Raw genomic sequence first — 22394 nt, 5'->3', positions numbered from 1 at the left:
GAACGTATTAACTTTAGGAGTATTTCTGGTCACTTGACAGAGGTGTTTTATCATATTCCACTTCACATGACATAGATAACTGAAAAAAGAGCATGATCAGATGTGTATGCTGTATTGTCTTGGGAACAATCTTTTATGTCCTACGTTTACACCACAAAAACTTGAAATTGGAAAGTAACTCACTATGTCCCCCTTAAAAAATACAATATCTATAATGTTGGAATTCATGCATCTATAACAACATGAGAAAGAAGACTATTTGAGTAGAAAGATCAATTCTATACCTTTGCAACCATGTGTCAAATGTCTATAACATATAAAAAGAAGGCAATTTGGTTCTGAACAATCGAAAAATCAGACGAGCTAATCTCAAAATGTAGTCCCTGCAATTAATGCAAAGCTTTGAAATAAAGGACTGTTCTCTCAATTTCTTCATGAAAAAGCTTTTGCTTTGATTTATTAATGATAATTAGTCTGGCTGGTTTTAACTGTAACCATGCGCTCCTGTCAGAATGGCCGAGTGGTCTAAGGCGCCAGACTCAAGAGGATCATTCTTCCCTCTAGTGGGGCTTTCTGGTCTCCAAATGGAGGCGTGGGTTCAAATCCCACTTCTGACAGTTGCTTTTCAAAGAAAAAATGTATCAAGTAGTATTTAAATTTGCGAAAAGATCATCCAAATGCTCCTTAAAGAAGATGCTAGTTGGATAGACAAAATAATCTCTAGGAATGTATTAATTTTAGGAGTATTTCTGGTCACTTGACAGAGGTGTTTCATCATATTCCACTTCTTCACATGACATATATAACTGAAAAAAGAGCATGATCACATGTGTATGCTGTATTGTCTTGGGAACAATCTTTTAAGGATTACGTTAACACCACAAAAAAAATTATGTTCCCCAGAAAAAATACAATATCTATAATGTTGGAATTGATGCATCTATAACGACATGAGAAAGAAGATGCTAGTTAGAAAGACAAAAAAATCTCTTGGAATGTATTAACTTCATGAGTATTTAGAGTCACTAGAGAGAGGTGTGTAATCACATAGCACTTCTTCACATGACATTTATGAGTGAGAAAATAACATGATCAGATTTGTATGCTGTATTGTCTTGGGAACAATTTTTTATGTCCTACGTTTACACCACAAAAACTTGAAATTGGAAAGTAACCCACTATGTCCCCCTTAAGAAGTACAATATCTATAATGTTGGAATTGATGCATCTATAACAACATGAGAAAAAAGAATATTTGAGTAGAAAGATCAATTCTCTACCTTTCCAACCATGTAAAAAGTGCAGAATTTATAAACTATATTGGTTGACAGACATATTTGACATAATGCCTTGATGATAATAAAAAAGGTCTACAATAGTTAAAAAGCAGTTAATGTGGTGCAGAACAGTCAAACAGACTAATCTGCCAAGCTCAAAAGCAACAACAAATCTCTACAACAGATAAAAAGAAGTTAATTTGGTTCTGAACATTGGAGGAATCAGACAAGCTAATCTCAAAATGTACTTACAACAAGGTAGGTAAAGTTTTGAAATAAAGGACTACTCCCTCAATTTAACATAGGACCCTTCAGACAGTTGCTTTTCAAAGACAAAATGTATCAAGTAGTATTTAAATTTGGGAAAAGATCATACAAATGCTCCTTAAGTAGGATGCTGTATTGTCTTGGGAACAATCTTTTATGCCCTACGTTTACACAACAAAAACTTGAAATTGGAAAGTAACTCACTATGTCCCCCTTAAGAAGTACAATATCTATAATGTTCGAATTGATGCATCTATAACTACATGAGAAAAAGAATATTTGAGTAGAAAGATCAATTCTCTACCTTTCCAAGCATGTAACACGTGTAGAATTTATAAACTATACTGGTTGACAGACATATTTGACATAATGCCTTGATGATAATAAAAAAGGTCTACAATAGTTAAAAAGCAGTAAATGTGGTGCAGAACAGTCAAACAGACTAATCTGCCAAGCTCAAAAGCAACAACAAATCTCTACAACAGATAAAAAGAAGTTAATTTGGTTCTGAACATTGGAGGAATCAGACGAGCTAATCTCAAAATGTACTTACAAGAAGGTATGTAAAGTTTTGAAATAAAGGGCTATTCTCTCAATTTAACATAGGACCCTTCAGACAGTTGCTTTTCAAAGACAAAATGTATCAAGTAGTATTTAAATTTGGGAAAAGATCATCCAAATGCTACTTAAAGAAGATGCTAGTTAGATAGACAAAATAATCGCTTGGAATGTATTAACTTTAGGAGTATTTCTGGTCACTTGATAGAGGTGTTTCATCATATTCCACTTCACATGACATATATAACTGAAAAAAGAGCATGATCAGATGTGTATGCTGTATTGTCTTGGGAACAATCTTTTATGTCCTACGTTTACACCACAAAAACTTGAAATTGGAAAGTAACTCACTATGTCCCCCTTAAAAAAGACAATATCTATAATGTTGGAATTCATGCATCTATAACAACATGAGAAAGAAGACTATTTGAGTAGAAAGATCAATTCTCTACCTTTGCAACCATGTAAAAAGTGCAGAATTTATAAACTATATTGGTTGACAGACATATTTGACATAATGCCTTGATGATAATAAAAAAGGTCTACAATAGTTAAAAAGCAGTTAATGTGGTGCAGAACAGTCAAACAGACTAATCTGCCAAGCTCAAAAGCAACAACAAATCTCTACAACAGATAAAAAGAAGTTAATTTGGTTCTGAACATTGGAGGAATCAGACAAGCTAATCTCAAAATGTACTTACAACAAGGTAGGTAAAGTTTTGAAATAAAGGACTATTCCCTCAATTTAACATAGGACCCTTCAGACAGTTGCTTTTCAAAGACAAAATGTATCAAGTAGTATTAAAATTTGGGAAAAGATCATACAAATGCTCCTTAAGTAGGATGCTGTATTGTCTTGAGAACAATCTTTTATGCCCTACGTTTACACCACAAAAACTTGAAATTGGAAAATAACTCACTATTTCCCCCTTAAGAAGCACAATATCTATAATGTTGGAATTGATGCATCTATAACTACATGAGAAAAAGAATATTTGAGTAGAAAGATCAATTCTCTACCTTTCCAAGCATGTAACACGTGTAGAATTTATAAACTATACTGGTTGACAGACATATTTGACATAATGCCTTGATGATAATAAAAAAGGTCTACAATAGTTAAAAAGCAGTAAATGTGGTGCAGAACAGTCAAACAGACTAATCTGCCAAGCTCAAAAGCAACAACAAATCTCTACAACAGATAAAAAGAAGTTAATTTGGTTCTGAACATTGGAGGAATCAGACGATCTAATCTCAAAATGTACTTACAAGAAGGTATGTAAAGTTTTGAAATAAAGGACTATTCTCTCAATTTAACATAGGACCCTTCAGACAGTTGCTTTTCAAAGACAAAATGTATCAAGTAGTATTTAAATTTGGGAAAAGATCATCCAAATGCTACTTAAAGAAGAAGCTAGTTAGATAGACAAAATAATCGCTTGGAACGTATTAACTTTAGGAGTATTTCTGGTCACTTGACAGAGGTGTTTCATCATATTCCACTTCTTCACATGACATATATAACTGAAAAAAGAGCATGATCAGATGTGTATGCTGTATTGTCTTGGGAACAATCTTTTGTGTCCTACGTTTACACCACAAAAACTTGAAATTGGAAAGTAACTCACTATGTCCCCCTTAAAAAATACAATATCTATAATGTTGGAATTGACACATCTATAACGACATGAGAAAAAAGATGCTAGTTAGAAAGACAAAAAAATCTCTTGGAATGTATTAACTTCATGAGTATTTAGAGTCACTAGAGAGAGGTGTGTAATCACATAGCACTTCTTCACATGACATTTATGAGTGAGAAAATAACATGATCAGATTTGTATGCTGTATTGTCTTGGGAACAATTTTTTATGTCCTACGTTTACACCACAAAAACTTGAAATTGGAAAGTAACCCACTATGTCCCCCTTAAGAAGTACAATATCTATAATGTTGGAATTGATGCATCTATAACAACATGAGAAAAAAGAATATTTGAGTAGAAAGATCAATTCTCTACCTTTCCAACCATGTAAAAAGTGCCGAATTTATAAACTATATTGGTTGAGAGTCATACTTGACATAATGCCTTGATGATAATAAAAAAGGTCTACAATAGTTAAAAAGCAGTTAATGTGGTGTAGAACAGTCAAACAGACTAATCTGCCAAGCTCAAAAGCAACAACAAATCTCTACAACAGATAAAAAGAAGTTAATTTGGTTCTGAACATTGGAGGAATCAGACAAGCTAATCTCAAAATGTACTTACAACAAGGTAGGTAAAGTTTTGAAATAAAGGACTATTCCCTCAATTTAACATAGGACCCTTCAGACAGTTGCTTTTCAAAGATAAAATGTATCAAGTAGTATTTAAATTTGGGAAAAGATCATACAAATACTCCTTAAGTAGGATGCTGTATTGTCTTGGGAACAATCTTTTATGCCCTACGTTTACACAACAAAAACTTGAAATTGGAAAGTAACTCACTATGTCCCCCTTAAGAAGTACAATATCTATAATGTTGGAATTAATGCATCTATAACTACATGAGAAAAAGAATATTTGAGTAGAAAGATCAATTCTCTACCTTTCCAAGCATGTAACACGTGTAGAATTTATAAACTATACTGGTTGACAGACATATTTGACATAATGCCTTGATGATAATAAAAAAGGTCTACAATAGTTAAAAAGCAGTTAATGTGGTGCAGAACAGTCAAACAGACTAATCTGCCAAGCTCAAAAGCAACAACAAATCTCTACAACAGATAAAAAGAAGTTAATTTGGTTCTGAACATTGGAGGAATCAGACAAGCTAATCTCAAAATGTACTTACAACAAGGTAGGTAAAGTATTGAAATAAATGACTATTCCCTCAATTTAACATAGGACCCTTCAGACAGTTGCTTTTCAAAGACAAAATGTATCAAGTAGTATTTAAATTTGGGAAAAGATCATCCAAATGCTACTTAAAGAAGATGCTAGTTAGATAGACAAAATAATCGCTTGGAACGTATTAACTTTAGGAGTATTTCTGGTCACTTGACAGAGGTGTTTCATCATATTCCACTTCACATGACATATATAACTGAAAAAAGAGCATGATCAGATGTGTATGCTGTATTGTCTTGGGAACAATCTTTTATGTCCTACGTTTACACCACAAAAACTTGAAATTGGAAAGTAACTCACTATGTCCCCCTTAAAAAATACAATATCTATAATGTTGGAATTCATGCATCTATAACAGCATGAGAAAGAAGACTATTTAAGTAGAAAGATCAATTCTATACCTTTGCAACCATGTGTCAAATGTCTATAACATATAAAAAGAAGGTAATTTGGTTCTGAACAATCGAAAAATCAGACGAGCTAATCTCAAAATGTAGTCCCTGCAATTAATGCAAAGCTTTGAAATAAAGGACTGTTCTCTCAATTTCTTCATGAAAAAGCTTTTGCTTTGATTTATTAATGATAATGAGTCTGGCTGGTTTTAAACTATAAGCATCAGCTCCAGTCAGAATGGCCGTGCGGTCTAAGGCGCCAGACTCAAGAGGATCATTCTTCCCTATAGTGGAGCTTTCTGGTCTCCAAATGGAGGCGTGGGTTCAAATCCCACTTCTGACAGTTGCTTTTCAAAGACAAAATGTATCAAGTAGTATTTAAATTTGCGAAAAGATCATCCAAATGCTCCTTAAAGAAGATGCTAGTTGGATAGACAAAATAATCTCTTGGAATGTATTAATTTTAGGAGTATTTCTGGTCACTTGACAGAAGTGTTTCATCATATTCCACTTCTTCACATGACATATATAACTGAAAAAAGAGCATGATCACATGTGTATGCTGTATTGTCTTGGGAACAATCTTTTAAGGATTACGTTAACACCACAAAAAAAATTATGTTCCCGAGAAAAAATACAATATCTATAATGTTGGAATTGATGCATCTATAACGACATGAGAAAGAAGATGCTAGTTAGAAAGACAAAAAAATCTCTTGGAATGTATTAACTTCATGAGTATTTAGAGTCACTAGAGAGAGGTGTGTAATCACATAGCACTTCTTCACATGACATTTATGAGTGAGAAAATAACATGATCAGATTTGTATGCTGTATTGTCTTGGGAACAATCTTTTATGCCCTATGTTTACACCACAAAAACTTGAAATTGGAAAGTAACTCACTATGTCCCCCTTAAGAAGTACAATATCTATAATGTTGGAATTGATGCATTAATAACTACATGAGAAAAAGAATATTTGAGTAGAAAGATCAATTCTCTACCTTTCCAAGCATGTAACACGTGTAGAATTTATAAACTATACTGGTTGACAGACATATTTGACATAATGCCTTGATGATAATAAAAAAGGTCTACAATAGTTAAAAAGCAGTAAATGTGGTGCAGAACAGTCAAACAGACTAATCTGCCAAGCTCAAAAGCAACAACAAATCTCTACAACAGATAAAAAGAAGTTAATTTGGTTCTGAACATTGGAGGAATCAGACGAGCTAATCTCAAAATGTACTTACAAGAAGGTATGTAAAGTTTAGAAATAAAGGACTATTCTCTCAATTTAACATAGGACCCTTCAGACAGTTGCTTTTCAAAGACAAAATGTATCAAGTAGTATTTAAATTTTGCGAAAAGATCATCCAAATGCTACTTAAAGAAGATGCTAGTTAGATACACAAAATAATCGCTTGGAACATATTAACTTTAGGAGTATTTCTGGTCACTTGACAGAGGTGTTTCATCATATTCCACTTCTTCACATGACATATATAACTGAAAAAAGAGCATGATCAGATGTGTATGCTGTATTGTCTTGGGAACAATCTTTTAAGGATTATGTTAACACCACAAAAAAAATTATGTTCCCCAGAAAAAATACAATATCTATAATGTTGGAATTGATGCATCTATAACGACATGAGAAAGAAGATGCTAGTTAGAAAGACAAAAAAATCTCTTGGAATGTATTAACTTCATGAGTATTTAGAGTCACTAGAGAGAGGTGTGTAATCACATAGCACTTCTTCACATGACATTTATGAGTGAGAAAATAACATGATCAGATTTGTATGCTGTATTGTCTTGGGAACAATTTTTTATGTCCTACGTTTACACCACAAAAACTTGAAATTGGAAAGTAACCCACTATGTCCCCCTTAAGAAGTACAATATCTATAATGTTGGAATTGATGCATCTATAACAACATGAGAAAAAAGAATATTTGAGTAGAAAGATCAATTCTCTACCTTTCCAACCATGTAAAAAGTGCAGAATTTATAAACTATATTGGTTGAGAGTCATACTTGACATAATGCCTTGATGATAATAAAAAAGGTCTACAATAGTTAAAAAGTAGTTAATGTGGTGCAGAACAGTCAAACAGACTAATCTGCCAAGCTCAAAAGCAACAACAAATCTCTACAACAGATAAAAAGAAGTTAATTTGGTTCTGAACATTGGAGGAATCAGACAAGCTAATCTCAAAATGTACTTACAACAAGGTAGGTAAAGTTTTGAAATAAAGGACTATTCCCTCAATTTAACATAGGACCCTTCAGAGAGTTGCTTTTCAAAGACAAAATGTATCAAGTAGTATTTAAATTTGGGAAAAGATCATACAAATGCTCCTTAAGTAGGATGCTGTATTGTCTTGAGAACAATCTTTTATGCCCTACGTTTACACCACAAAAACTTGAAATTGGAAAGTAACCCACTATGTCCCCCTTAAGAAGCACAATATCTATAATGTTGGAACTGATGCATCTATAACTACATGAGAAAAAGAATATTTGAGTAGAAAGATAAATTCTCTACCTTTCCAAGCATGTAACACGTGTAGAATTTATAAACTATACTGGTTGACAGACATATTTGACATAATGCCTTGATGATAATAAAAAAGGTCTACAATAGTTAAAAAGCAGTAAATGTGGTGCAGAACAGTCAAACAGACTAATCTGCCAAGCTCAAAAGCAACAACAAATCTCTACAACAGATAAAAAGAAGTTAATTTGGTTCTGAACATTGGAGGAATCAGACGAGCTAATCTCAAAATGTACTTACAAGAAGGTATGTAAAGTTTTGAAATAAAGGACTATTCTCTCAATTTAACATAGGACCCTTCAGATAGTTGCTTTTCAAAGACAAAATGTATCAAGTAGTATTTAAATTTGGGAAAAGATCATCCAAATGCTACTTAAAGAAGATGCTAGTTAGATAGACAAAATAATCGCTTGGAACGTATTAACTTTAGGAGTATTTCTGGTCACTTGACAGAGGTATTTCATCATATTCCACTTCTTCACATGACATATATAACTGAAAAAAGAGCATGATCAGATGTGTATGCTGTATTGTCTTGGGAACAATCTTTTAAGGATTACGTTAACACCACAAAAAAAATTATGTTCCCCAGAAAAAATACAATATCTATAATGTTGGAATTGATGCATCTATAACGACATGAGAAAGAAGATGCTAGTTAGAAAGACAAAAAATCTCTTGGAATGTATTAACTTCATGAGTATTTAGAGTCACTAGAGAGAGGTGTGTAATCACATAGCACTTCTTCACATGACATTTATGAGTGAGAAAATAACATGATCAGATTTGTATGCTGTATTGTCTTGGGAACAATTTTTATGTCCTACGTTTACACCACAAAAACTTGAAATTGGAAAGTAACCCACTATGTCCCCCTTAAGAAGTACAATATCTATAATGTTGGAATTGATGCATCTATAACAACATGAGAAAAAGAATATTTGAGTAGAAAGATCAATTCTCTACCTTTCCAAGCATGTAAAAAGTGCAGAATTTATAAACTATATTGGTTGAGAGTCATACTTGACATAATGCCTTGATGATAATAAAAAAGGTCTACAATAGTTAAAAAGTAGTTAATGTGGTGCAGAACAGTCAAACAGACTAATCTGCCAAGCTCAAAAGCAACAACAAATCTCTACAACAGATAAAAAGAAGTTAATTTGGTTCTGAACATTGGAGGAATCAGACAAGCTAATCTCAAAATGTACTTACAACAAGGTAGGTAAAGTTTTGAAATAAAGGACTATTCCCTCAATTTAACATAGGACCCTTCAGAGAGTTGCTTTTCAAAGACAAAATGTATCAAGTAGTATTTAAATTTGGGAAAAGATCATACAAATGCTCCTTAAGTAGAATGCAGTATTGTCTTGAGAACAATCTTTTATGCCCTACGTTTACACCACAAAAACTTGAAATTGGAAAGTAACCCACTATGTCCCCCTTAAGAAGCACAATATCTATAATGTTCGAACTGATGCATCTATAACTACATGAGAAAAAGAATATTTGAGTAGAAAGATAAATTCTCTACCTTTCCAAGCATGTAACACGTGTAGAATTTATAAACTATACTGGTTGACAGACATATTTGACATAATGCCTTGATGATAATAAAAAAGGTCTACAATAGTTAAAAAGCAGTAAATGTGGTGCAGAACAGTCAAACAGACTAATCTGCCAAGCTCAAAAGCAACAACAAATCTCTACAACAGATAAAAAGAAGTTAATTTGGTTCTGAACATTGGAGGAATCAGACGAGCTAATCTCAAAATGTACTTACAAGAAGGTATGTAAAGTTTTGAAATAAAGGACTATTCTCTCAATTTAACATAGGACCCTTCAGATAGTTGCTTTTCAAAGACAAAATGTATCAAGTAGTATTTAAATTTGGGAAAAGATCATCCAAATGCTACTTAAAGAAGATGCTAGTTAGATAGACAAAATAATCGCTTGGAACGTATTAACTTTAGGAGTATTTCTGGTCACTTGACAGAGGTGTTTCATCATATTCCACTTCACATGATATATATAACTGAAAAAAGAGCATGATCAGATGTGTATGCTGTATTGTCTTGGGAACAATCTTTTATGTCCTACGTTTACACCACAAAAACTTGAAATTGGAAAGTAACTCACTATGTCCCCCTTAAAAAATACAATATCTATAATGTTGGAATTCATGCATCTATAACAACATGAGAAAGAAGACTATTTGAGTAGAAAGATCAATTCTATACCTTTGCAACCATGTGTCAAATGTCTATAACATATAAAAAGAAGGTAATTTGGTTCTGAACAATCGAAAAATCAGACGAGCTAATCTCAAAATGTAGTCCCTGCAATTAATGCAAAGCTTTGAAATAAAGGACTGTTCTCTCAATTTCTTCATGAAAAAGCTTTTGCTTTGATTTATTAATGATAATTAGTCTGGCTGGTTTTAAACTATAATCATGAGCTCCAGTCAGAATGGCCGAGCGGTCTAAGGCGCCAGACTCAAGAGGATCATTCTTCCCTATAGTGGAGCTTTCTGGTCTCCAAATGGAGGCGTGGGTTCAAATCCCACTTCTGACAGTTGCTTTTCAAAGACAAAATGTATCAAGTAGTATTTAAATTTGCGAAAAGATCATCCAAATGCTCCTTAAAGAAGATGCTAGTTGGATAGACAAAATAATCTCTTGGAACGTATTAATTTTAGGAGTATTTCTGGTCACTTGACAGAAGTGTTTCATCATATTCCACTTCTTCACATGACATATATAACTGAAAAAAGAGCATGATCACATGTGTATGCTGTATTGTCTTGGGAACAATCTTTTAAGGATTACGTTAACACCACAAAAAAATTATGTTCCCGAGAAAAAATACAATATCTATAATGTTGGAATTGATGCATCTATAACGACATGAGAAAGAAGATGCTAGTTAGAAAGACAAAAAAATCTCTTGGAATGTATTAACTTCATGAGTATTTAGAGTCACTAGAGAGAGGTGTGTAATCACATAGCACTTCTTCACATGACATTTATGAGTGAGAAAATAACATGATCAGATTTGTATGCTGTATTGTCTTGGGAACAATCTTTTATGCCCTATGTTTACACCACAAAAACTTGAAATTGGAAAGTAACTCACTATGTCCCCCTTAAGAAGTACAATATCTATAATGTTGGAATTGATGCATTAATAACTACATGAGAAAAAGAATATTTGAGTAGAAAGATCAATTCTCTACCTTTCCAAGCATGTAACACGTGTAGAATTTATAAACTATACTGGTTGACAGACATATTTGACATAATGCCTTGATGATAATAAAAAAGGTCTACAATAGTTAAAAAGCAGTAAATGTGGTGCAGAACAGTCAAACAGACTAATCTGCCAAGCTCAAAAGCAACAACAAATCTCTACAACAGATAAAAAGAAGTTAATTTGGTTCTGAACATTGGAGGAATCAGACGAGCTAATCTCAAAATGTACTTACAAGAAGGTATGTAAAGTTTTGAAATAAAGGACTATTCTCTCAATTTAACATAGGACCCTTCAGACAGTTGCTTTTCAAAGACAAAATGTATCAAGTAGTATTTAAATTTGGGAAAAGATCATCCAAATGCTACTTAAAGAAGATGCTAGTTAGATACACAAAATAATCGCTTGGAACATATTAACTTTAGGAGTATTTCTGGTCACTTGACAGAGGTGTTTCATCATATTCCACTTCTTCACATGACATATATAACTGAAAAAAGAGCATGATCAGATGTGTATGCTGTATTGTCTTGGGAACAATCTTTTAAGGATTACGTTAACACCACAAAAAAAATTATGTTCCCCAGAAAAAATACAATATCTATAATGTTGGAATTGATGCATCTATAACGACATGAGAAAGAAGATGCTAGTTAGAAAAACAAAAAAATCTCTTGGAATGTATTAACTTCATGAGTATTTAGAGTCACTAGAGAGAGGTGTGTAATCACATAGCACTTCTTCACATGACATTTATGAGTGAGAAAATAACATGATCAGATTTGTATGCTGTATTGTCTTGGGAACAATTTTTTATGTCCTACGTTTACACCACAAAAACTTGAAATTGGAAAGTAACCCACTATGTCCCCCTTAAGAAGTACAATATCTATAATGTTGGAATTGATGCATCTATAACAACATGAGAAAAAAGAATATTTGAGTAGAAAGATCAATTCTCTACCTTTCCAACCATGTAAAAAGTGCAGAATTTATAAACTATATTGGTTGAGAGTCATACTTGACATAATGCCTTGATGATAATAAAAAAGGTCTACAATAGTTAAAAAGCAGTTAATGTGGTGCAGAACAGTCAAACAGACTAATCTGCCAAGCTCAAAAGCAACAACAAATCTCTACAACAGATAAAAAGAAGTTAATTTGGTTCTGAACATTGGAGGAATCAGACAAGCTAATCTCAAAATGTACTTACAACAAGGTAGGTAAAGTTTTGAAATAAAGGACTATTCCCTCAATTTAACATAGGACCCTTCAGACAGTTGCTTTTCAAAGACAAAATGTATCAAGTAGTATTTAAATTTGGGAAAAGATCATCCAAATGCTAATTTAAAAAGATGCTAGTTAGATAGACAAAATAATCGCTTGGAACGTATTAACTTTAGGAGTATTTCTGGTCACTTGACAGAGGTGTTTCATCATATTCCACTTCACATGACATATATAACTGAAAAAAGAGCATGATCAGATGTGTATGCTGTATTGTCTTGGGAACAATCTTTTATGTCCTACGTTTACACCACAAAAACTTGAAATTGGAAAGTAACTCACTATGTCCCCCTTAAAAAATACAATATCTATAATGTTGGAATTCATGCATCTATAACAACATGAGAAAGAAGACTATTTGAGTAGAAAGATCAATTCTATACCTTTGCAACCATGTGTCAAATGTCTATAACATATAAAAAGAAGGTAATTTGGTTCTGAACAATCGAAAAATCAGACGAGCTAATCTCAAAATGTAGTCCCTGCAATTAATGCAAATAAAGGACTGTTCTCTCAATTTCTTCATGAAAAAGCTTTTGCTTTGATTTATTAATGATAATTAGTCTGGCTGGTTTTAAACTATAATCATGAGCTCCAGTCAGAATGGCCGAGCGGTCTAAGGCGCCAGACTCAAGAGGATCATTCTTCCCTATAGTGGAGCTTTCTGGTCTCCAAATGGAGGCGTGGGTTCAAATCCCACTTCTGACAGTTGCTTTTCAAAGACAAAATGTATCAAGTAGTATTTAAATTTGCGAAAAGATCATCCAAATGCTCCTTAAAGAAGATGCTAGTTGGATAGACAAAATAATCTCTTGGAACGTATTAATTTTAGGAGTATTTCTGGTCACTTGACAGAAGTGTTTCATCATATTCCACTTCTTCACATGACATATATAACTGAAAAAAGAGCATGATCACATGTGTATGCTGTATTGTCTTGGGAACAATCTTTTAAGGATTACGTTAACACCACAAAAAAAATTATGTTCCCGAGAAAAAATACAATATCTATAATGTTGGAATTGATGCATCTATAACGACATGAGAAAGAAGATGCTAGTTAGAAAGACAAAAAAATCTCTTGGAATGTATTAACTTCATGAGTATTTAGAGTCACTAGAGAGAGGTGTGTAATCACATAGCACTTCTTCACATGACATTTATGAGTGAGAAAATAACATGATCAGATTTGTATGCTGTATTGTCTTGGGAACAATCTTTTATGCCCTATGTTTACACCACAAAAACTTGAAATTGGAAAGTAACTCACTATGTCCCCCTTAAGAAGTACAATATCTATAATGTTGGAATTGATGCATCTATAACAACATGAGAAAAAAGAATATTTGAGTAGAAAGATCAATTCTCTACCTTTCCAAGCCATGTAAAAAGTGCAGAATTTATAAACTATATTGGTTGAGAGTCATACTTGACATAATGCCTTGATGATAATAAAAAAGGTCTACAATAGTTAAAAAGCAGTAAATGTGGTGCAGAACAGTCAAACAGACTAATCTGCCAAGCTCAAAAGCAACAACAAATCTCTACAACAGATAAAAAGAAGTTAATTTGGTTCTGAACATTGGAGGAATCAGACAAGCTAATCTCAAAATGTACTTACAACAAGGTATGTAAAGTTTTGAAATAAAGGACTATTCCCTCAATTTAACATAGGACCCTTCAGAGAGTTGCTTTTCAAAGACAAAATGTATCAAGTAGTATTTAAATTTGGGAAAAGATCATACAAATGCTCCTTAAGTAGGATGCTGTATTGTCTTGAGAACAATCTTTTATGCCCTACGTTTACACCACAAAAACTTGAAATTGGAAAGTAACCCACTATGTCCCCCTTAAGAAGCACAATATCTATAATGTTGGAACTGATGCATCTATAACTACATGAGAAAAAGAATATTTGAGTAGAAAGATAAATTCTCTACCTTTCCAAGCATGTAACACGTGTAGAATTTATAAACTATACTGGTTGACAGACATATTTGACATAATGCCTTGATGATAATAAAAAAGGTCTACAATAGTTAAAAAGCAGTAAATGTGGTGCAGAACAGTCAAACAGACTAATCTGCCAAGCTCAAAAGCAACAACAAATCTCTACAACAGATAAAAAGAAGTTAATTTGGTTCTGAACATTGGAGGAATCAGACAAGCTAATCTCAAAATGTACTTACAACAAGGTAGGTAAAGTTTTGAAATAAAGGACTATTCCCTCAATTTAACATAGGACCCTTCAGACAGTTGCTTTTCAAAGACAAAATGTATCAAGTAGTATTTAAATTTGGGAAAAGATCATCCAAATGCTAATTTAAAAAGATGCTAGTTAGATAGACAAAATAATCGCTTGGAACGTATTAACTTTAGGAGTATTTCTGGTCACTTGACAGAGGTGTTTCATCATATTCCACTTCACATGACATATATAACTGAAAAAAGAGCATGATCAGATGTGTATGCTGTATTGTCTTGGGAACAATCTTTTATGTCCTACGTTTACACCACAAAAACTTGAAATTGGAAAGTAACTCACTATGTCCCCCTTAAAAAATACAATATCTATAATGTTGGAATTCATGCATCTATAACAACATGAGAAAGAAGACTATTTGAGTAGAAAGATCAATTCTATACCTTTGCAACCATGTGTCAAATGTCTATAACATATAAAAAGAAGGTAATTTGGTTCTGAACAATCGAAAAATCAGACGAGCTAATCTCAAAATGTAGTCCCTGCAATTAATGCAAAGCTTTGAAATAAAGGACTGTTCTCTCAATTTCTTCATGAAAAAGCTTTTGCTTTGATTTATTAATGATAATTAGTCTGGCTGGTTTTAAACTATAATCATGAGCTCCAGTCAGAATGGCCGAGCGGTCTAAGGCGCCAGACTCAAGAGGATCATTCTTCCCTATAGTGGAGCTTTCTGGTCTCCAAATGGAGGCGTGGGTTCAAATCCCACTTCTGACAGTTGCTTTTCAAAGACAAAATGTATCAAGTAGTATTTAAATTTGCGAAAAGATCATCCAAATGCTCCTTAAAGAAGATGCTAGTTGGATAGACAAAATAATCTCTTGGAACGTATTAATTTTAGGAGTATTTCTGGTCACTTGACAGAAGTGTTTCATCATATTCCACTTCTTCACATGACATATATAACTGAAAAAAGAGCATGATCACATGTGTATGCTGTATTGTCTTGGGAACAATCTTTTAAGGATTACGTTAACACCACAAAAAAAATTATGTTCCCCAGAAAAAATACAATATCTATAATGTTGGAATTGATGCATCTATAACGACATGAGAAAGAAGATGCTAGTTAGAAAGACAAAAAAATCTCTTGGAATGTATTAACTTCATGAGTATTTAGAGTCACTAGAGAGAGGTGTGTAATCACATAGCACTTCTTCACATGACATTTATGAGTGAGAAAATAACATGATCAGATTTGTATGCTGTATTGTCTTGGGAACAATCTTTTATGCCCTATGTTTACACCACAAAAACTTGAAATTGGAAAGTAACTCACTATGTCCCCCTTAAGAAGTACAATATCTATAATGTTGGAATTGATGCATTAATAACTACATGAGAAAAAGAATATTTGAGTAGAAAGATCAATTCTCTACCTTTCCAAGCATGTAACACGTGTAGAATTTATAAACTATACTGGTTGACAGACATATTTGACATAATGCCTTGATGATAATAAAAAAGGTCTACAATAGTTAAAAAGCAGTAAATGTGGTGCAGAACAGTCAAACAGACTAATCTGCCAAGCTCAAAAGCAACAACAAATCTCTACAACAGATAAAAAGAAGTTAATTTGGTTCTGAACATTGGAGGAATCAGACGAGCTAATCTCAAAATGTACTTACAAGAAGGTATGTAAAGTTTTGAAATAAAGGACTATTCTCTCAATTTAACATAGGACCCTTCAGACAGTTGCTTTTCAAAGACAAAATGTATCAAGTAGTATTTAAATTTGGGAAAAGATCATCCAAATGCTACTTAAAGAAGATGCTAGTTAGATACACAAAATAATCGCTTGGAACATATTAACTTTAGGAGTATTTCTGGTCACTTGACAGAGGTGTTTCATCATATTCCACTTCTTCACATGACATATATAACTGAAAAAAGAGCATGATCAGATGTGTATGCTGTATTGTCTTGGGAACAATCTTTTAAGGATTACGTTAACACCACAAAAAAAATTATGTTCCCCAGAAAAAATACAATATCTATAATGTTGGAATTGATGCATCTATAACGACATGAGAAAGAAGATGCTAGTTAGAAAAACAAAAAAATCTCTTGGAATGTATTAACTTCATGAGTATTTAGAGTCACTAGAGAGAGGTGTGTAATCACATAGCACTTCTTCACATGACATTTATGAGTGAGAAAATAACATGATCAGATTTGTATGCTGTATTGTCTTGGGAACAATTTTTTATGTCCTACGTTTACACCACAAAAACTTGAAATTGGAAAGTAACCCACTATGTCCCCCTTAAGAAGTACAATATCTATAATGTTGGAATTGATGCATCTATAACAACATGAGAAAAAAGAATATTTGAGTAGAAAGATCAATTCTCTACCTTTCCAACCATGTAAAAAGTGCAGAATTTATAAACTATATTGGTTGAGAGTCATACTTGACATAATGCCTTGATGATAATAAAAAAGGTCTACAATAGTTAAAAAGTAGTTAATGTGGTGCAGAACAGTCAAACAGACTAATCTGCCAAGCTCAAAAGCAACAACAAATCTCTACAACAGATAAAAAGAAGTTAATTTGGTTCTGAACATTGGAGGAATCAGACTAGCTAATCTCAAAATGTACTTACAACAAGGTAGGTAAAGTTTTGAAATAAAGGACTATTCCCTCAATTTAACATAGGACCCTTCAGACAGTTGCTTTTCAAAGACAAAATGTATCAAGTAGTATTTAAATTTGGGAAAAGATCATCCAAATGCTACTTAAAGAAGATGCTAGTTAGATAGACAAAATAATCGCTTGGAACGTATTAACTTTAGGAGTATTTCTGGTCACTTGACAGAGGTGTTTCATCATATTCCACTTCTTCACATGACATATATAACTGAAAAAAGAGCATGATCAGATGTGTATGCTGTATTGTCTTGGGAACAATCTTTTAAGGATTACGTTAACACCACAAAAAAAATTATGTTCCCGAGAAAAAATACAATATCTATAATGTTGGAATTGATGCATCTATAACGACATGAGAAAGAAGATGCTAGTTAGAAAGACAAAAAAATCTCTTGGAATGTATTAACTTCATGAGTATTTAGAGTCACTAGAGAGAGGTGTGTAATCACATAGCACTTCTTCACATGACATTTATGAGTGAGAAAATAACATGATCAGATTTGTATGCTGTATTGTCTTGGGAACAATCTTTTATGCCCTATGTTTACACCACAAAAACTTGAAATTGGAAAGTAACTCACTATGTCCCCCTTAAGAAGTACAATATCTATAATGTTGGAATTGATGCATCTATAACAACATGAGAAAAAGAATATTTGAGTAGAAAGATCAATTCTCTACCTTTCCAAGCATGTAACACGTGTAGAATTTATAAACTATATTGGTTGAGAGTCATACTTGACATAATGCCTTGATGATAATAAAAAAGGTCTACAATAGTTAAAAAGCAGTAAATGTGGTGCAGAACAGTCAAACAGACTAATCTGCCAAGCTCAAAAGCAACAACAAATCTCTACAACAGATAAAAAGAAGTTAATTTGGTTCTGAACATTGGAGGAATCAGACGAGCTAATCTCAAAATGTACTTACAAGAAGGTATGTAAAGTTTTGAAATAAAGGACTATTCTCTCAATTTAACATAGGACCCTTCAGACAGTTGCTTTTCAAAGACAAAATGTATCAAGTAGTATTTAAATTTGGGAAAAGATCATCCAAATGCTACTTAAAGAAGATGCTAGTTAGATACACAAAATAATCGCTTGGAACATATTAACTTTAGGAGTATTTCTGGTCACTTGACAGAGGTGTTTCATCATATTCCACTTCTTCACATGACATATATAACTGAAAAAAGAGCATGATCAGATGTGTATGCTGTATTGTCTTGGGAACAATCTTTTAAGGATTACGTTAACACCACAAAAAAAATTATGTTCCCCAGAAAAAATACAATATCTATAATGTTGGAATTGATGCATCTATAACGACATGAGAAAGAAGATGCTAGTTAGAAAAACAAAAAAATCTCTTGGAATGTATTAACTTCATGAGTATTTAGAGTCACTAGAGAGAGGTGTGTAATCACATAGCACTTCTTCACATGACATTTATGAGTGAGAAAATAACATGATCAGATTTGTATGCTGTATTGTCTTGGGAACAATTTTTTATGTCCTACGTTTACACCACAAAAACTTGAAATTGGAAAGTAACCCACTATGTCCCCCTTAAGAAGTACAATATCTATAATGTTGGAATTGATGCATCTATAACAACATGAGAAAAAAGAATATTTGAGTAGAAAGATCAATTCTCTACCTTTCCAACCATGTAAAAAGTGCAGAATTTATAAACTATATTGGTTGAGAGTCATACTTGACATAATGCCTTGATGATAATAAAAAAGGTCTACAATAGTTAAAAAGCAGTTAATGTGGTGCAGAACAGTCAAACAGACTAATCTGCCAAGCTCAAAAGCAACAACAAATCTCTACAACAGATAAAAAGAAGTTAATTTGGTTCTGAACATTGGAGGAATCAGACAAGCTAATCTCAAAATGTACTTACAACAAGGTAGGTAAAGTTTTGAAATAAAGGACTATTCCCTCAATTTAACATAGGACCCTTCAGACAGTTGCTTTTCAAAGACAAAATGTATCAAGTAGTATTTAAATTTGGGAAAAGATCATCCAAATGCTAATTTAAAAAGATGCTAGTTAGATAGACAAAATAATCGCTTGGAACGTATTAACTTTAGGAGTATTTCTGGTCACTTGACAGAGGTGTTTCATCATATTCCACTTCACATGACATATATAACTGAAAAAAGAGCATGATCAGATGTGTATGCTGTATTGTCTTGGGAACAATCTTTTATGTCCTACGTTTACACCACAAAAACTTGAAATTGGAAAGTAACTCACTATGTCCCCCTTAAAAAATACAATATCTATAATGTTGGAATTCATGCATCTATAACAACATGAGAAAGAAGACTATTTGAGTAGAAAGATCAATTCTATACCTTTGCAACCATGTGTCAAATGTCTATAACATATAAAAAGAAGGTAATTTGGTTCTGAACAATCGAAAAATCAGACGAGCTAATCTCAAAATGTAGTCCCTGCAATTAATGCAAAGCTTTGAAATAAAGGACTGTTCTCTCAATTTCTTCATGAAAAAGCTTTTGCTTTGATTTATTAATGATAATTAGTCTGGCTGGTTTTAAACTATAATCATGAGCTCCAGTCAGAATGGCCGAGCGGTCTAAGGCGCCAGACTCAAGAGGATCATTCTTCCTATAGTGGAGCTTTCTGGTCTCCAAATGGAGGCGTGGGTTCAAATCCCACTTCTGACAGTTGCTTTTCAAAGACAAAATGTATCAAGTAGTATTTAAATTTGCGAAAAGATCATCCAAATGCTCCTTAAAGAAGATGCTAGTTGGATAGACAAAATAATCTCTTGGAACGTATTAATTTTAGGAGTATTTCTGGTCACTTGACAGAAGTGTTTCATCATATTCCACTTCTTCACATGACATATATAACTGAAAAAAGAGCATGATCACATGTGTATGCTGTATTGTCTTGGGAACAATCTTTTAAGGATTACGTTAACACCACAAAAAAAATTATGTTCCCCAGAAAAAATACAATATCTATAATGTTGGAATTGATGCATCTATAACGACATGAGAAAGAAGATGCTAGTTAGAAAGACAAAAAAATCTCTTGGAATGTATTAACTTCATGAGTATTTAGAGTCACTAGAGAGAGTTGTGTAATCACATAGCACTTCTTCACATGACATTTCTGAGTGAGAAAATAACATGATCAGATTTGTATGCTGTATTGTCTTGGGAACAATCTTTTATGCCCTATGTTTACACCACAAAAACTTGAAATTGGAAAGTAACTCACTATGTCCCCCTTAAGAAGTACAATATCTATAATGTTGGAATTGATGCATTAATAACTACATGAGAAAAAGAATATTTGAGTAGAAAGATCAATTCTCTACCTTTCCAAGCATGTAACACGTGTAGAATTTATAAACTATACTGGTTGACAGACATATTTGACATAATGCCTTGATGATAATAAAAAAGGTCTACAATAGTTAAAAAGCAGTAAATGTGGTGCAGAACAGTCAAACAGACTAATCTGCCAAGCTCAAAAGCAACAACAAATCTCTACAACAGATAAAAAGAAGTTAATTTGGTTCTGAACATTGGAGGAATCAGACGAGCTAATCTCAAAATGTACTTACAAGAAGGTATGTAAAGTTTTGAAATAAAGGACTATTCTCTCAATTTAACATAGGACCCGTCAGACAAGTTGCTTTTCAAAGACAAAATGTATCAAGTAGTATTTAATTTTGCGAAAAGATCATCCAAATGCTACTTAAAGAAGATGCTAGTTAGATAGACAAAATAATCGCTTGGAACATATTAACTTTAGGAGTATTTCTGGTCACTTGACAGAGGTATTTCATCATATTCCACTTCTTCACATGACATATATAACTGAAAAAAGAGCATGATCAGATGTGTATGCTGTATTGTCTTGGGAACAATCTTTTAAGGATTACGTTAACACCACAAAAAAAATTATGTTCCCCAGAAAAAATACAATATCTATAATGTTGGAATTGATGCATCTATAACGACATGAGAAAGAAGATGCTAGTTAGAAAGACAAAAAAATCTCTTGGAATGTATTAACTTCATGAGTATTTAGAGTCACTAGAGAGAGGTGTGTAATCACATAGCACTTCTTCACATGACATTTATGAGTGAGAAAATAACATGATCAGATTTGTATGCTGTATTGTCTTGGGAACAATTTTTTATGTCCTACGTTTACACCACAAAAACTTGAAATTGGAAAGTAACCCACTATGTCCCCCTTAAGAAGTACAATATCTATAATGTTGGAATTGATGCATCTATAACAACATGAGAAAAAAGAATATTTGAGTAGAAAGATCAATTCTCTACCTTTCCAACCATGTAAAAAGTGCAGAATTTATAAACTATATTGGTTGAGAGTCATACTTGACATAATGCCTTGATGATAATAAAAAAGGTCTACAATAGTTAAAAAGTAGTTAATGTGGTGCAGAACAGTCAAACAGACTAATCTGCCAAGCTCAAAAGCAACAACAAATCTCTACAACAGATAAAAAGAAGTTAATTTGGTTCTGAACATTGGAGGAATCAGACTAGCTAATCTCAAAATGTACTTACAACAAGGTAGGTAAAGTTTTGAAATAAAGGACTATTCCCTCAATTTAACATAGGACCCTTCAGACAGTTGCTTTTCAAAGACAAAATGTATCAAGTAGTATTTAAATTTGCGAAAAGATCATCCAAATGCTCCTTAAAGAAGATGCTAGTTGGATAGACAAAATAATCTCTTGGAACGTATTAATTTTAGGAGTATTTCTGGTCACTTGACAGAAGTGTTTCATCATATTCCACTTCTTCACATGACATATATAACTGAAAAAAGAGCATGATCACATGTGTATGCTGTATTGTCTTGGGAACAATCTTTTAAGGATTACGTTAACACCACAAAAAAAATTATGTTCCCGAGAAAAAATACAATATCTATAATGTTGGAATTGATGCATCTATAACGACATTAGAAATA

General features: G+C 32.8%; 6 non-coding genes across 6 annotated transcripts; all 6 read left to right on the top strand.

Annotated features, from left to right (window-relative positions):
* The first annotated feature begins 506 nt into the window (after positions 1-506).
* trnal-caa lies at positions 507-617 on the top strand. Its single transcript has 2 exons — positions 507-544; positions 572-617. It is a non-coding gene; the product is annotated as a tRNA-Leu (tRNA).
* A 4999-nt stretch (positions 618-5616) lies between these two features.
* Positions 5617-5727, top strand: trnal-caa. Its single transcript has 2 exons — positions 5617-5654; positions 5682-5727. It is a non-coding gene; the product is annotated as a tRNA-Leu (tRNA).
* Positions 5728-10408: 4681 nt separating this feature from the next.
* trnal-caa lies at positions 10409-10519 on the top strand. Its single transcript has 2 exons — positions 10409-10446; positions 10474-10519. It is a non-coding gene; the product is annotated as a tRNA-Leu (tRNA).
* Positions 10520-13078: 2559 nt separating this feature from the next.
* Positions 13079-13189, top strand: trnal-caa. The gene is made up of 2 exons: positions 13079-13116; positions 13144-13189. It is a non-coding gene; the product is annotated as a tRNA-Leu (tRNA).
* A 2161-nt stretch (positions 13190-15350) lies between these two features.
* Positions 15351-15461, top strand: trnal-caa. Its single transcript has 2 exons — positions 15351-15388; positions 15416-15461. It is a non-coding gene; the product is annotated as a tRNA-Leu (tRNA).
* Positions 15462-19985: 4524 nt separating this feature from the next.
* Positions 19986-20095, top strand: trnal-caa. Its single transcript has 2 exons — positions 19986-20023; positions 20050-20095. It is a non-coding gene; the product is annotated as a tRNA-Leu (tRNA).
* The last annotated feature ends 2299 nt before the right edge of the window (positions 20096-22394 follow it).

This window comes from Electrophorus electricus, chromosome 14 (genome assembly GCF_013358815.1).
Source record: "Electrophorus electricus isolate fEleEle1 chromosome 14, fEleEle1.pri, whole genome shotgun sequence".
Lineage (NCBI taxonomy): Eukaryota > Metazoa > Chordata > Actinopteri > Gymnotiformes > Gymnotidae > Electrophorus > Electrophorus electricus.
This window is presented reverse-complemented; position numbering and strand designations above follow the sequence as displayed.